Here is an 18,959-nt window from a genome sequence, read left to right on the forward strand (position 1 = left end):
TCAGTCGTTTGGAGATAAATCATTTGTGCCGATTTATGCGTTTCCCAATTTGAGTTGCATGAATGTGCGTGCGTTTCCTGAGCAGGGTATGAATATGCCGAGGGGTTTCTTTGATTTTGGGACCAAATTATGATGAATAGAATGAGGATTGTAACACAACTTTTCTAACCCCAAAATAAATAAACATTCATAGAGTATTAGCATGCATATAATCAAAAGGGTGTCACATGTTATTCTCATCGCAATGAAAACCTAGAACAAACATACCAAACATGCACTAATCATATTCTAACACAATTAAATACTTCATGCTTCCATATATTATGCGTATTGCACGCGGAATAAGAATTGCTATCAAACAATTTCAATGAATATACCCCATACTATATTCATTTACCAAACTCAAAATAACATATTCAACTATGCTATACAAAATCCAAAATCTAGGCAACATGGTCTTCATCAACATATCCAAATTAACATGTCAAAATACAAGCAAGATAGAAATATTCAAACATAAGCATGAGTTTAAATAAAACCCCAAGTGTTACATGACCAGAGCATTTGACTCTCTACCTAACCAAAAGATAAACCAAAAGCTCCTCGGCTAAATCCTCGGACAAGCTCACTACTCGTCGAAACCTCCACGATGTCACAATGAACATCATTCAAACAGAAGGGCGATAATTCACATCATAATGAATACATACAATATGTATAATGAATATAGCATACAATAGCATTATCATGTTCTCACACTTCATAATTGAATAAGTTCCACAATTATTACACAAAACATGATTTCCAATTATCACAAAACAATTCACATCAATTCAGGTAATCACATAACACATAATGCGACTTGAATGCAATTAATGTGACTTAATACATGTGGTACCATGTGAGTATCTAGCTCACTGCTCCGGGTTATAAACCAGAGCCACGCTTCCGATCCAGACAAGATCAAAGCCCTCAAAATATGAACCTTTAGTTCACCGCTTCCAAATCATAAAGGAACAAAGCCACGCCTATGTTTCCACACAAGGATCAAATCCACCTCGCTTATGTTTAAACACAAGGATCAAAGCCACCATGAATGCATGTACAAATATCACAAGATATGTGCAATTAAGATTATCCATACAATCTTAACATACCACATACCACAATAATTCACACATTGAATTATCCATCAGTAGTACAAAATAAATCAAGTAATCATTCACAACGAATGCATCCAAATAATATATGTTCATTCACACAATTTCATGAATAACATATCACATACATATCAACAAATGTCATCCACAATTCATCGATTCATAACTCACATATACATAATTAGATGTTACTCACACAACAACATCATAATTAATTCATCAAGTGCTAACCGTTCCATTCTTATTATATAGATAATCATTTTAGCTCCCTAACACTTTGAACGACACATAAAATGGAGTTACGGATCAAATGTTATGACATTTAGAAGTTTCAGACGAAATCACAAAATTCTTCATAATAGAGTCCGCGTAGCGGACCCCTAGCGCGTTAGCTAAAACTAAATCCATAAAGTTTCATCTTTGCAATCTCGCTTAGCGATCTCGCGATTTCTTCAAAATATACACAAAACTTGCTTAGCGGCCTGAGTTCGCTTAGCGAGATAGCGATTTCTGCGTTTTCTGTAGAGCACATCAGAGTTGTACCAGTGCATCCAAAACCCTCTACATTACATGTATGGCTCATTTATCAGCAATTAAACGGTTTGATCGTGAATTTTACCATTGATTAACAATATAAGCAACTTAGCATCATAAATCATGTCAAACAATCAAACCCTAAACCCCAAAATTCCAAATCATAGAAAGTTATGAGAAAGAAAGGGATGAACACATATCATAATACTACACATTGCATAAGTATATAATCAAGATAATGAAGATGAAAATCCTCTTCTCTTCAAGTTTCTACAAAATCCTCTTCTCTCTTCTACTCTCTTCTATTCCTCTTGTTCTTATCAAAGCCAATTTATGAAAATGAAAATTACCTAACTCTCTCTTACTATCTCTTTTCTAATTTGGGCTTAACTCAATTATTTCCCCAGCATCCTTATTTCATTAATTAGGCCCAATAACATATTATCTCATCAATAACTCTATTAACCCAAATAGCAAAAATACACATGTAATTAAATATTCAAATAATCATTATACCACATAATAATTACTTAAAATAAATAATTATTAAAAACACCAAATTAATTAATTAATAAAATAATTAATAAAAAATGGGATGTTACAAGGAGCCTTTAGGTTCGACGGGGAACTCATGAATACTTCGGGGAGGTCCCATGAGCGTATCTATGCATTTTCCTATTGGACTATTAGTGTCCCTAAGGGGGTGAACGGGAGCGCCAACCATTGGGTGACAATATTTGACGAGGATGTGTGTTTCCCTTTCTCCTCCCCATTTCACTTGACTTGCGGTGGAAGGGTGAATTTGATTTCAGCTGAATTCACTGTCTCCTCTGCTTTTCAGGTAAAATGGTCGATGGTCGCCCCGAAATTTACCTCCAGGAGGTTGTGAATGAATATCACGAGGAGGGAGGATTTCCTGTCGAGCAAGGAGTCCCTACGGTGCAGGTATTTCCACCGAGGAGACTCGAGGACTGGGTGGCTTCATATCCACTGACCATAGCTTCGCGCTTTGTTGCAAATCCCGGGGAAGCTTTCAATGTCGTTGAGGATCTAGAACCGAGCACGAGGGAATCATGGAGGGGTTTTGCCCCTAAACCTCACCAACAGATTTGCTCAGAATTCTTGGGAAATTGTTTCGCTATATATGACTTTGATTTCAAGGAGGCGAGGATGCAGTTGCCGTTTACAAACTTGCAAACAAATGTTTTTAACTAGTTCTAGTTATCCCCTTCTCAACTCCACCCCAACGCGCTCGCCTTTATTCGGGCATTCGAACTTGTTTGCCGTTACCTTGAGGTCAAACCAACTATAGGCTTATTCTTTAGGGTCTTCCATTTACAAAGAAAGAGGGAAGTCGATGGGAAATACGGTTGGGTCTCCTTTAAGCAACCAAAGAAGTTGTTCACCATTTATCAGGATTCCGTGAAGCATTTCATGGATAGATATTTCGTGGTAAAACCTCTAACTCAGGCCGCGAATATGACTATGTTCGATACTGTAGAGTACAAGGACGAAGGGGGGGTGAATAGCAGGTTAGCCTGCAATTTCCCATCGGAGTGGAAGTACGAGCACTTCGAGAGGGGAACAGAGGTTTACATCTATAAGGACGAAGACATGAACGATCAAGACTGGTTAGCCTACCAGCTGCTCGTTCGATACGTTGGTGGTTTTACACCAGCGAGGTGCACGACACCCGACGAGAAGTAGATTTATGATGATAAGGGGGAGCTTGTCTCTGCTCCATGTTACATTAATATGAAGGCGCTCCTCGACTGTAGCTCAGACGAGGAGGCCATTCATTTATTAGGTATAATAAGTTCGTCGCATGTTTGTGTGCCTTTCTTTTCCGTTGAGCTAATCTTGTTTTGTTTTGTAGGAGAAATGGTCGATCTGCACGAGAGGGTGATCAAGATGCGAGTAGTAAAGGGGGTGAAGGTGGTTCCTATGAGGGACCGCGTCTCTCATCTTTGTGCTGATGCCCAAGGTAGTTCACCTAATGGTTCACTCTCATGTTAAAGCGTATAATTTGATATTCTTAATTTGGAGGGGAGGGGAGGGATTTCAAAACTAATTTACCTTTTAACCCTTAAAATAGTATAACACTCATGTTAAATAAAATAAAAACAATTTGATATTCTTAATTTTTTTGGTCAATTCATAAACAATATGGATAATGAAACACAAAATATTTACTATTTTAAATACTTTAAAATATATTAAAGCGTAAATAAAATATTGATAAATTTCATACAATAATCATATGATCCATGATCAGATGAATTATTTTATCATCTTGATGATCCATCTAATTCCATAAAATATTTATAAAATTAAATTTTAGATAATATATATATATATATATATATATATATATATATCATATACTACAATTATATATAAAAATATATAATACAACACAATAACTTATAAAACAATTAAGTTCTTACAAAATAATAAATCAAAATGTATATAACAAAACACATGAAAAAATTAAGAAAGTTGAGTCACTATATTAATATAAAACAATAGAGTTACCGTAAAAATGGAGGAATTCTAATAAGACGATAAAAGTTAACGTATAATATATATTAAAAATAATTTAAAATTTTAATTAAAAAGTTAGGGTAATTTTGTCAATATACAAAATTTAGATTTTATCATAACTCTTCTCCCTCCCCCCCCTCCAAATCCCTCCGATTTGGGGGGAACGAAAAGTTGCTTCAGGAGGGAATCTGATTACCTCCAATCCCCTCCCCTCCCCTCATAAAAAATTGAACCAAACATACTTAACTTAAAATATTCCCTCCCCTCCCCTCCCCTCCCCTCCAAAACCCCCCAACCAAACGGACCCTAACAAGAACCAGCCCAAGTCAAAATAGTAAAAAACCTAGAAGCAACGGCCCCTTCCTTTCATCAATTCGGTCCACGGTCCTACCTCCCTCGATGAATTCTTCCTTTGTTCTTGCCATCCTCTATTTCACGTTCTCAGAAAACAACAACAAAACTCAAACATTCCTCAACGGATCTTCCTCAGTATTCAATCAGTCCTCTCTCTAAGGGTGTGTTTGGTTCAAGTTAAGACCATTGATGATTTTAAATGGATGGTGGAGATTGAACTTGGCTGATTTTGTTTATGAATTGTGTGATGAGATTTTGAACATGAAAAGTGAATTGGGTTGAAATGTGATAGTGAAGAAAACGTGAACTTGGTCCCACTCTCTCTTACCAACTTTTGTCATTCCTTTTTATTTTCCTATTTAATTGGACAATAATAATGAAGCTACAAAACCAAAAATTAGTAAAGCTAAAATAAAAAACAATGTTAGTGATAAAAGGAAAATGGTTAGTAACAATTGAAAAAAAAAGAAAAAAGAGAAGAAATAATTTTATATAAAAACTTAATCTAATTTCAATGATAATTCAAATTAAGAAGATATTTCAACTTTGAATTAAAATTAAAATTAAATATAAAATCAAGGTGTGTATATATTTTTTTTAGATTTTTGAATATAACCTAAGACTATGAAATTAAAATGAGGACAAAAGAACCTTAAACCTCAAATTGGAATGGACACGAAATATCGACTTTTACGTCGACTTCGCTTCATCTTGCAAATCTTGCATTTTCGATTCAATCCCTATCTTACACAATAAAAGAGAAACATGACATATTTTTTTGCAATTTTGTATAAACACAAAATATAATCTGATGAAATGCGTGGATGAAAATGAGATGAAATCGTAGGGTAAAAATCAAGGTGCAACAACACCATTCGGAGTAAACTCACAACTCTATCAATTGCCAGTAATTTTGAGGCATCAACGTAACAACTCTATCATATTTGCCATTAAAGGCCAACTCTAACAATGTTATGCTATGTGACACAATGATGCAACATCCACAAGTACAACAACAAGAACCTAAACACACAACAACAACAACAACAACAACTTACACATGCATCAATTGCACCAACTTAAACCAACACTGGTCATTCGACCTACAACTCAAACATGTCCATATATTGGGACGATTCAACTTATTCAACATTGGACATAGGCCTACAACTTCATCAACGAATCATCAACAAGTTATAATAACAACAACTCAATAATAACAACATATTCAACTTCACAATACATCATCATCATCATATAATCATCCTCGTCATAACAACAACTATTCGTCATAAAGAGCATACATCATGTTATTTCAAACATAATCATTTTCAACTATACAACAATATTCACTTCATGCTTATCCACTCAATACAACCTATCAACTTTGACCATAGGGTCTACAACAACAAGAAGAAGTCCAACATACTAACAACAAACATAACTACATGTTATCCACAAGTCATCAATACATAATGCACACAAACATGATTACATGTTATCAATAATTCATCAAATAGCTCGCACAAACATAATTACATGTTATCGACAACTCATCAATACATAACGTACACAAACATGGTTACATAATATCAACAATTCAACATATAATGCATACAAACATAGTTATATATCATCAACAATTCATCACAAAACACATAAGATTAATTATAAGTTATTCATACAACAACATCATAATTAATTCATATCAAAAGATGATTAGAGTTAATTTCATGAGAATCTAACATAAACCCTAACATTTTCAAGTCCACAACTAAACCCATTATTTCTCTATCAATGGTTTACCCACAACCAGCACAACAATCTAATGCACATAGATTATCAATTGCACACAACTTATCACATTTATATCATCACATTCCATCAAACCATCAAATACCCAAAATTGCACATAAAAGAACATGGATATCAAGTATAGAATTTACCCACCATAACATACTATCATACAACCCTTTATCATGAAAGAACCTCACCCTTACCTTGGTAAATATGGACTCTTTCACCATAGCTCTAAGCTTTTCTCCAAAAGCAATACTTTCTAACATCATTTGGAGACACACCTAAAAACCTATTCGGGAATCAGCTTATCAGACAAACTTAAAACCCTCAAAATCAAAATCGCTTTGGTCAAAACTTACCTCTATGGGTCAGGAACGTTGTGTTCGAGTACCGCAACGATCCAACGGTTGGATTGAGAGATACGCCCGATTTTCCAAGGTGGTTCTCTGCTAAAACTTACTGCGAAAATTGAGGCTTCCTCCATAATTTTTATTCTTCTCTAAAGTGCTCCTCCCTTCTTTCCCTTCTTTCTTCTTTCTCCCCCAAAATTAGTTATGAGACTCAAACTCTAAAACCCTAACTTTCTACTCTTACTATCTCTCTTATGACAATTGGGCTTAACCCACCAATCCATCAATTATTTTTCTATCACTTAGGCCCATTTAGTTATATCTCTCTAATAACTCAATTAAGTCAAACAACACAAACACTCGCATAATTAAATACTTAAATAATTATTATATCACATAATAACTAAATAAATAATTAATTATTAAAAAACACCAAATAATATAATTACTAATATAATTAATAAAAATCAGGATGTTACAACTCTCCCTCACTTAGAATACTTTTGTCCTCGAAAATACAATTGACACAACCATCTCATCGCCAAAACTACACTTACTCTCTCCAGACTCTTACCAACACAAAGGAGTTCCACACCTTCAACCATATAAAGCTTCAAAATACAAGCTCTCAAAATATCCTCAAGCTACAGAATCTTCTTCTCCGTTTGACCATCAGCTCGCGGATGATAAACATAACTTAAACACAACTTAATAATCAACGCACTTTGCAAACCTTTCCAAAATCTAGATGTAAACTTCAGATCTCTATCAAAAACAGCACTAACGGAATACCATGTCAACTCACAATCTTCTCAAAATACAACTTTGCAATTCTCTCCATCGGATAATCCATGCTTACCGGAATAGAGCGAGAAAATTTCGTCAATCCATCTACAATGACCCAAATCGCCTCACAATTACTCAATGTCCTCGACAAATCCAAAACAAAATCCATAGAAATGTTATCCCACTTCCACTCAGTAATGGATAACGGTTGCATCAAACCAGGTGGATTCTAATGTTCAACCTTTGACTTCTGACAAGTCAAACACGAATACACAAATTCCGCATTATCCTTCTTCATACCTCGCCACCAAAATAAATTTCTCAAGTCTTGATACATCTTAGTAACACCAGGATAATTACTCAACCACTTCGATACCCTTCATCCAAAAATTCTCTTTTTCAAATCCAAAACGTCAGGAATACAAACTCAATCACGACATCTCATAACACCGTTCTCATCAATCCGAAAATTATCACCTTATCCTCGATCAATCAATGTCATCTTGTCAACCAATTTCAAATCCGATTTCTGACCTTCTCTAATCTCATCAAGAATACCACAAGTAAGCTTCAACATACCAACTCAAATCTCAAAATTATTCCAACAATTCCAATTCTTGAATCATCAACATCGACATATGCAATGATTTCCTACTCAATGCATTGGCTATAACATTCGCTTCTCCCGCGTGGTAAATCAAACCAAAATCCTAGTCCTTCAAGAATTCCAACCATCTTATTTGTCTCATATTCAACTCTTTCTGATCAAACAAATACTTCAAACTCTTGTAGTCACTATACACATCGAATCTCGATCCTAATAAGTAGTGCCTTCAAAGTTTCCAAACAAAAACAACGGCGGCCAACTCTAAATCTTGCGTCAGATAATTCCTCTCATGAATCTTAAGTTTCCTTGAAGCATAAGCTACAAATTGTCCTTTTTGCTCCAACATAAAGCCTCGCAAAACCTTCATTCTTCTTAATCAACAAAAACAGATGCACCTCACGGCGACACACTCGAACGAATAAACCTCTTCTCAAACAAATATTTAAGTTGACTCTTCAACTTTTTCAACATCAGAAGCAGACATCCTATATGGAGCCATCGATACAAGACTAGTTCTAGGAACTAAATCGATCGAAAACTCAACTTTTCTTTCCGGCGATAAATCACTTACATCTTCAGGAAACACTTATGCAAATGCGCCAACTTTCGGCAATTCCTCAATCGTTCTTTCCTCATGAACATCCAAAGTTGCAAACAACCTAAGCAACATCGCACCATCTTGCACAAACTCATTCATTTCCAATATTATCAAGCTGGCAAGACAAGTCTTTCCCATGAAATACGATCACGTCTACTATCAACAAGAGATTAAGGGTGATCAGTTCCTCAATTTGTCAATAGATAGCCGACAACCATAATGGTAGCGTAAACCATCATTACTCAACTGCAATAGAATCCTTTATGTCACCAAAAGTATCATACTTCAATAACTCCCAAAATCATCTGAACATGCTAATACACACCTTGTAATAACATTAGAACATAATTCCTTTACACCATTATCAACACTTTTTATTCTTGGAATCATAATCTGGATTTATGTAATTACGCGGTGATTAAAATAATAAAATTGGGATATATAGTAATGGGCCAGTGGTATTTGGTGAGAAAGGGGGTGCAAGAAATAAGGCCTTTACTAAAGTTGTGTTGTATTTTCATAAAACAAGAGTTTTATTGGAAGAAGAAAAACACAAGTGCATTTGGGAGAACACAGAGAACGTGAAAGTGTGACAGAGGAGAAGAAGAAGAAGAGAGCTTTGAAGATCCCAAAACTCTAAGGTAAGGGGGACTCTTCCGATTAACCTTTATTATCCGGTTGCAGATCATAGGATTAAGATTTGTATGGTATTGACTCAATAGAGAAGTATGTTCTAGGGTGGGGTTTTGACAATTAGGTTCAAATTGATAGGTTTGTGTGATGATACATGTTTGTGATGTTTGATTATGTTTGGATGTGTTGTTGATGCCTGAAATAACATGTATTAACTGTGGATTGATTCTATTTTTCGTGCATAGTCAAAATGACTCGATTTGGTGTATGTGGGATGGAAATAAGTTGCTGTCAAAAGTGCTTTTTTTGTTGTTACAGGAGATATAACCGGTTACGGTCGGGCTTGTAACCGGTTACGGTTGTGAAAAATGAGGTTTTTGGACTGGTTGCGAGTTCGTAACCCGTTACGGTGTTGTTCGTAACCGGTTACGGCTGAACAAAAATAATAGTGAATAGAGTTACGTCAAGCGTAACCGGTTACGGCTGAAGCTTTTTTAAAAAAATTATTTTCGTAACCCAATACGCTTTTTCTGTAACCCGTTACGCTGTATCTTTTGTGAAAAATATTTATTTAAAAAAAATTCGTATCTTTCGAACCGTGAGTCCATTTTGGGTGCCGTTTTGGGCGTTGTGTCGATAATTTTAATTCCTATACACCTAAATAATTCAAAGAGAAGTCGCTCAATTTTATTTTATAACTCGGTACTTCTTCGAAAATGATGAATCGTGTCGGATGTGTTGTGTATGGTATGAGATGATGTAAATACTCTATTGTTGCTATGTTGGTTTGATGTACTTGGTACATGATGGTGATAGACATTATTGTCGTATGGATTATGTGATGAATTTTTTTGTGATGGTGTGTTCGTATGATTAATGTGGTGGTTAGCATGTGATAGATGATGCATGCATTTTGAAATTATATGGTGGTTGAATCCCGAAGTAGATGAATCAGTGGTCGCTAATTCCCATTGTGTGGAATTTAGTGAGAGGAAGTAGCCGTATCCTTGATGATGGTGGATCGGTGAGATTAGTAGAAACTCATGATTGGTACCACATGCATATAGTTGCACTGCATTAGGTGTGTGAATCATTTTAACATGAATGGACGTGTTCCAATGTTATAATATTGTGTATGATTGATGATTGTGATTGGTGAATGTATGGATAATCTGAATGTATTTGATATTGGGTGAATATTATGCAGTTGATGTTTTATCGTTTATGAACTGATAACACTGTTTAATTGTGAATGAGACTCACCCTTACTGTTGTTATTTTTCAGATTGAAGTGTAGCCGTACTTGTTTGGTGAGGATAGCTCGTGGGCTATTTTCGATAGTTTTAGGGTCGTGTCATGTTCTGGTCTTGTAACATTGGGGAACGTTTGTCTTAGAGTTGGATATTAACTCTCATTTTGGTTTTATTGTTGAATAATGTTGTTTAAGCCTCGAGTATGGAAGATGTTGTTTTGATTATTCAACTGAATGAAGTATTCTGTTGTGTTTGAAACGTGTTTTGAAGTTATTTGTGTTCCTCGGAATAGCATGGCAGGTGTTTTATTTTATATGATGTAGTTGTAACGCTCTTGATGGCATGTTTACTCTGATAATAAGATTTAAATTAATTGGGGTTTAGAAGGGTGTTACAATAGTGGTATCAGAGCATAGTCGGTTGTTTGAGTCAGAGTCTTAGTGCCAATATTTCCCTTGTATGCGACTAGTGTAAGGTGGACACTGTCGGTACCCTTTACTCTGACTGAGTTGTTTTGTGAATTAGCAGAACAATGGCTGGAAGAGGTGGAGGAAACAATGACGCAATTGTTGAGGCTCTGGGCATGATTGCCGGTGTGCTGGGAGGGAATGACAATGGAGATGGGATTGGTGCTGACAGACAGCTGAACAGTTTTCAGAGGAACAATCCTCCGCTGTTCAAGGGCACTCACGATCCCGAAGGCGCTCAAAAGTGGCTGAAGGAAATTGAAAGGATTTTCCGAGTGATTGATTGCGCTGAAAATCTGAAGGTGAGGTATGACACTCACATGCTGTCTGAGGAAGCTGATGACTGGTAGGTTTCTAGCAGGGATTAACTTGAAGCCGCAGGTGTAGCAATTACTTGGGCTGTGTTCAAGAGAGAGTTCTTGAGGAGGTATTTTCCTGAAGATGTTCGAGGCAGGAAAGAGGTTGAGTTTTTGGAGCTGACACAAGGTAACATGACAGTACCGGAGTATGTTTCCAAGTTTGTTGAGCTGTCTAAGTATTATGATCACTATAACAATAATAAAGCGAGCGAATTCTCGAAGTGTGTTAAGTTTGAGAATGGTCTCCGTGATGAGATTAAGCAAGGAATCAGGTATCAGAGGATTCAGAGATTTGTTGACTTGGTGGACTGTAGTAGGATCTTCGAGGAGGATAACCTTAAGCTGAAGTCATATCACTCTTGCGAGTTAGTTGACAGGAAAGGGAAGAAGCCTATGGATAAGGTTAAACCGTATGGTAGAGGTAATCCAAAGACTGGTGATTGGAGGAAGCCTAGTGGGGGAGACTCTGGTGCTCCTGTTAGGTGCTATAAGTGCGGTGAACCTGGGCATCGTATCCATGAATGCAAGAGTGAAGAGAAGAAGTGTTATAGGTGTGGGAAGACAGGACATCTCGTTGTGGATTTCAAAAGGAAGGTTGTGACTTGTTATAACTGCGGTGAAGAAGGTCATATTAGTCCACAGTGTCCTAAGCCGAAGAAGAATCAAGCTGGCGGTAAAGTGTTCGCTTTATCTGGTTTTGAGACAACTCCTGAAGATCGATTGATTAAAGGTACGTGTTTCATTCATGGCACACATTTAATTGCAATTATAGATACTGGAGCAACTCATTCTTTTATTTCTATGGATTGTGCTAAAAGATTGAATTTAGAAATATCTGATATAAATGGAAGTATGGTTATTGACACTCCTGCGTCGGGTTCAGTGACTACTTCGTTTGCTTGTTTGAACTTCCCGATTGATATTTTTAGTAGAGAGTTTGGAATGGACTTAGTGTGCCTTCCGTTGGAACAACTCGATGTTATCCTGGGAATGAACTGGTTGCAATTCAATTGGGTTCATATCAACTGTTTCACGAAGACATATATTTTTCCGGAAGATGTCAGTGTTGAGGACTTGGCGATGACTGCTAGACATGTAGATGAAGCAATGAAAGACGGGGCTGCCGTGTTTATGCTAATTGCAGCTATGGAAATGAAAGGGAAAGCGGTGGGTAGTGAATTACCGGTAGTATGTGAATTTCTCGAAGTTTTTCCAGAAGATGTTAGAGAATTACCACCTGAGAGAGAAGTGGAATTCGCTATTGAATTAATTCTGGGAACTAGTCCTGTGTCAATGGCACCTTATTGTATGTCGGCATCTGAGTTGGCTGAGTTGAAGAGTCAATTAGAAGAGCTACTTGAGAAGGAATTTATTCGTCCTAGTGTTTCCCCGTGGGGTGCGCCGGTGTTGCTAGTAAAGAAGAAAGAAGGTTCGATGAGACTGTGTGTGGATTATAGACAGCTGAATAAAGTTACTATCAAGAATCGGTATCCATTGCCGAGGATTGATGACTTAATGGATCAACTAGTTGGGGCTTGCGTGTTCAGTAAGATTGATATGAGATCGGGATATCATCAGATTTGTGTGAAGACGAATGATATTCAGAAGACTTCATTTAGAACAAGGTATGGTCATTACGAATATACTGTGATGCCATTTAGAGTTACTAATGCACCTGGTGTTTTTATGGAATATATGAATAGGATCTTTCATCCTTATCTCGACAAGTTCATAGTGGTGTTCATAGATGATATTTTAATATACTCTTAGAATGAAGAAGAGCATGTGGATCATCTTAGGATTGTATTGGAATTGCTGAAAGAAAAGCAGCTTTATGCTAAACTATCAAAGTGCGAATTCTGGTTAAGTAAAGTAAGTTTTCTTGGTCATGTAATTTCCAAGAATGGTATTGTTGTGGATCCGGCGAAGGTAGAAGCTGTGTCTCAGTGGGAAGCTCCGAAGTCAGTTTCCGAAATCCGTAGCTTTCTCGGTCTTGCAGGTTACTATAGAAAGTTTATCGAAGGTTTTTTAAAGTTAGCGTTGCCGTTAGCTAAGTTGACTAGGAAGGGTCAAGCGTTCATCTGGGATTCGAAATGTGAGGAAGGATTCCAAGAGTTGAATAAGTGGTTGACTAGTGCGCCGATCTTGATTTTGCCGAACCCGGTGGAATCTTTTGTTGTTTATTGTGATGCTTCATTGATGGGATTAGGAGGTGTACTAATGCAGAATCAACAGGTAGTGGCTTATGCGTCGAGACAACTCAAAATTCATGAAAGGAATTATCCAACCCATGATTTAGAGTTGGCAGCAGTAGTTTTCGTGTTGAAATTGTGGAGACATTATCTGTATGGTTCATGGTTTGAAGTATCTTTTTGATCAAAAAGAGTTAAATATGAGACAAAGAAGATGGTTAGAGTTTCTCAAGGATTATGATTTTGGGTTGAATTACCATTCGGGTAAAGAAAACGTTGTTGTCGATGCTTTGAGTAGGAAGTCGTTGCATATGTCTATGCTAATGGTGAGAGAATTAGATTTAATTGAACAATTCAGAGATTTGAATTTGGTATGTAAAGACACTCCTATCAGTGTTAAGTTGGGCATGTTGAAGCTGACTAGTGGTATTCTGGAAGAGATTCGAGAGGGTCAGAAAAATGATGTTGAGTTGGTTGGTAAGTTGACTCTGATTAACCAAGGCAAGGGAGGTGAATTCCGAATCAACGAGAACGGTATTATGAGGTTTGGCAATCGTGTTTGTGTTCCTGATGTTGCCGAATTGAGGAAGAGTATTCTCGAGGAAGGGCATCGTAGTGGATTGAGTATTCATCCTGGTGCTACCAAGATGTATCATGACTTGAAAAAGCTGTTTTGTTGGCCTGGAATGAAAAAGGAAATAGCTGAGTTTGTTTATTCTTGTTTGACTTGCCAGAAGTCGAAGATTGAACATCAGAAGCCGTATGGACCTATGCAACCGTTATTTATTCCTGAATGGAAGTGGGATAGTATATCGATGGATTTTGTTTCTGGTTTGCCGAGAACGGTGAAGAATTGTGAAGCTATTTGGGTTATTGTGGATAGGTTGACGAAGTCTGCTCACTTTATACCAATGAGAATGGATTATCCGATGGAGAGGTTGGCTCAGTTGTATATTGAGAAAATAGTGAGTCTGCATGGTATTCCTTCGAGTATCGTGTCAGATAGAGATCCGAGGTTTACATCTAAAATTCTAAGAAGGTTTACAGAAAGCTTTGGGTACTAAGTTGAGATTGAGTTCTGCTTATCATCTGCAGACTGATGGTCAGACAGAGAGGACAATTCAATCATTAGAAGATTTGTTGCGTGCTTGTGTATTGGAAAAGGCGGTGCTTGGGATAGTTATCTACCTTTGATTAAATTTACCTACAATAATAGTTTCCATTCGAGTATTGGTATGGCTCCGTTTGAAGCTTTGTATGGTCGGAGGTGTAGGACGCCTTTATGTTGGTATGAATATGGAGAAAGTGCTGTGATTGGAAAGGAATTCATTCAGGAGACATCGGAAAAACAAGATGATTCAGGAGAAGATGAAGGATTCTCAGAGTCGTCAGAAGAGTTATCATGATAAGAGACGGGGAACACTTAAATTTCAAGAAGGAGATCACGTGTTCATGAGAGCTACTCCTATGACTGGTATTGGGCGAGCTCTAAAGTCAAGGAAATTGACTCCATGTTTTATTGGTCCGTTCTAGATTACTGAGAGAATAGGAGAAGTGGCTTATCGCATTGCATTGCCACCGACGCTTGCGAATTTACACGATGTATTCCATGTATCTCAGTTGAGGAAATACATTGCGGATCCGTCGCATGTGATCCAAGTAGATGATGTGCAAGTAAAAGATAATCTGACAGTTGAAGCCTTGCCTATGAGGATCGAAGATCGGAAGTCGAAACAATTGCGTGGCAAGGAGATAGCGTTGGTCAGAGTAGCATGGGGAGGACCAGCAGGTGGAAACATTACATGGGAATTGGAAAGTCAGATGAAGGATTCCTATCCAGAACTCTTTGCCTAAGGTACGTTTTCGAGGACGAAAACTCTTTTAGTGGGGGAGAGTTGTAACACCCGTAACTTCGCGAATTAATTTAATTGAATTTAATTTAATTAATCTGGATTTATGTAGTTACGCGGTGATTAAAATAATAAAATTGGGGTATATAGTAATGGGCCAGTGGTATTTGGTGAGAAAGGGGGTGCAAGAAATAAGGCCTTTACTAAAGTTGTGTTGTATTTTCATAAAACAAGAGTTTTATTGGAAGAAGAAAAACATAAGTGCATTTGGGAGAACACAGAGAACGTGAAAGTGCGACAGAGGAGAAAAAGAGGAAGAGAGCTTTGAAGATCCCAAAAGTCTAAGGTAAGGGGGGACTCTTCCGATTAACCTTTATTATCGGGTTGTAGATGATAGGATTAAGATTTGTATGGTATTGACTCAATAGAGAAGTATGTTCTAGGGTGGGGTTTTGACAATTAGGTTCAAATTGATAGGTTTGTGTGATGATACATGTTTGTGATGTTTGATTATATTTGGATGTGTTGTTGAGGCCTGAAATAACATGTATTAACCGTGGATTGATTCTGTTTTTCGTGCATAGTTGAAATGACTCGATTTGGTGTATGTGGGATGGAAATAAGTTGCTGTCAAAAGTGCTTTTTTTGCTATTACAGGTGATGTAACCGGTTACGGACGGGCTTGTAACCGGTTACGGTTGTGAAAAATGAGGTTTTTGGACTGGTTGCGAGTTCGTAACCGGTTACGGTGTTGTTCGTAACCGGTTACGGCTGAACAAAAATAATAGGGAATAGAGTTACGTCAAGCGTATCCGGTTATGGTTTCCTTGTAACCGGTTACGGCTGAAGCTTTTTTTGAAAAATTATTTTCGTAACCCGTTACGCTTTTCTGTATCCTGTTACGCTGTATCTTTTGTGAAAAATATTTATTTTAAAAAAATTCGTATCTTTCGAACCGTGAGTCCGTTTTGGGTGCCGTTTTGGGTGTTGAGTCGATAATTTTAATTCCTATACACTTAAATAATTCAAAGAGCAGTAGCTCAATTTTATTTTATAACTCGGTATTTCTTCGGAAATGATGAATCGTGTTGGATGTGTTGTGTATGGTATAAGATGATGTAAATACTCTATTGTTGTTGTGTTGGTTTGATGTACTTGGTACATGATGGTGATAGACATTAATGTCGTATGGATTATGTGATGGTGTGTTCATATGATTAAAGTGGTGGTTAGCATGTGATAGATGACGCTTGCATTTTGAAATCATATGGTGGCTGAGTCCCAACGTAGATGGATCAGTGGTCGCTAATTCCCATTGTGTGGAATTTAGTAAGAGGAAGTAGTCGTATCCTTGATGATGGTGGATCGGTGAGATGAGTAGAAACTAATGATTGGTACCACATGCATATAGTTGCACTACATTAGGTGGGTGAATCATTATAACATGAATGGATGTGTTCCAATGTTATAATGTTGTGTATGATGATGATTGTGATTGGTGAATGTATGGATAATCTGAATGTATTTGATATTGGGTGAATATTATGCAGTTGATGTTTTATCGCTTATGAACTGATAACATTGTTTAATTGTGAATGAGACTCACCGTTACTGTTGTTATTTTTCAGATTGAAGTGTAGTCGTACTTGCTTGGTGAGGATAACTTGTAGGCTGTTTTCGATAGTTTTAGTTAGGGTCGTGTCATGCTCTGGTCTTGTAACACTGGGGAACGTTTGTCTTAGATTTGGATATTAACTCTCATTTTGGTTTTATTGTTGAATAATGTTGTTTAAGCCTCGAGTATGGCAGATGTTGTTTTGATTATTCAACTGAATGAAGTATTCCGCTGTGTTTGAAACATGTTTTGAAGTTATTTATGTTCCTCAGAATAGCATGACAGGTGTTTTATTTTATATGAAGTAGTTGTAACGCTCTTGATTGCATGTTTACTCTGATAATAAGATTTAAATTAATTGGGGTTTAGAAGGGTGTTGCATACCGCAATCTGTCCCTTAATCGCTGTTCTCACGTCAACATCCTACGCAACGGTTACTCAAACTGGTAACTTCACAGTCCACCAATAATATTGGACGTAGTAACTTTCTAAATTCCATCTTATAACAGTTATCCTTTTTCCAAGACGCTCCGACTTGTTAAACAACCAAAGCCTTAAATCCATGCTACCCTCGGGTTCGGGAACCAACAACCTTCTACATTAGTTGCTCTGTCTCCTTAAGTAGTATATTGCACCAACAACTTACAACTGAAACATATCCGAGAAGCACAGCTTCTCCCCCACTTCGCTCAAACTAACCCTGCAACAAAACAAACAAGTACCAACAGTGTTTCACATATATGTCGCGTACTAAGGAATAAAACACTGACATCATTCAACTGTCACACAACTCAGCTGACTCGACAACTTGGCCGGACGGACCAACCTGCTTTGATACCACTAATGTAACACCCCAAATTCTACCAAAAAATATAATGCGAGAAATATCAGAGTATTTTAAAATTTCAAACAACACATTGGGGTATCACATATCAACTTAGAACTTCAACTTATATTTCATTCAACAATGATACATAACATTTGAATTAACAATCAGCTATCAACTTATCTCAACTCAAACAAGTTGGAAGTATGATAAATATTTCATATTATAAACTTGGATTCAACGGTTATAATAACAACAACTAAAAACATCGATAACATAGAAATAACGATATAAACGACCCCCCCCCCCCCCCCCCCCCCCCCCCCCCGAGTGCTACGTATCAGAGCGACACACCAACCGGACACGATGAAGCTACAAACTTCCACAGCTATAATTGAGTACCTGCCCATTTCCCATGGTAGGGAAAACATCTGCAAAAGGGGTGAGATATCAAACAATATAAAAGAATGCATGATAATACTTATAGAAAAGATAAGATCATACATTATTCACCACTTCTCATCTCAAAGCAACTTGCATCACAACAACAATGTTAATAATCAATCATAATAACATATTCCAATTCAAAACTAAGTCATCTACAACTACAACATTCCTTCATAATCATAACGAGAATCAGCGTAACTATCATCACGACAAACGTCAACAAAACATAACACTGAATTCACAACCACAAATCCAACTTAAACAACAACATAATCAACTTAATCCAACTTAAACAAAAACATAATCAATTTAATCCAACTTAAACAACAACATAATCCACTTAATCCAACTTAGACAACAACATAATCAACTTAACATAACAATCATTCATCAACACAACAACTCGATATGCGACTCATTATGCAACTCAAACTATCCAAATGCATGTGGTGCCATTCGGAGTAAACTCCCAACTCTATCAATTTCCAGTAATTCTGAGGCATCAACGCAATAACTCTATCATCTTTGCCATTAAAGGCCAACTCTAACAATGTTATGCTATGCGACACAATGAGGAAACATCC

Source organism: Vicia villosa, linkage group LG7, assembly GCF_029867415.1.
Source record: "Vicia villosa cultivar HV-30 ecotype Madison, WI linkage group LG7, Vvil1.0, whole genome shotgun sequence".
Classification (NCBI taxonomy): Eukaryota; Viridiplantae; Streptophyta; class Magnoliopsida; order Fabales; family Fabaceae; genus Vicia; species Vicia villosa.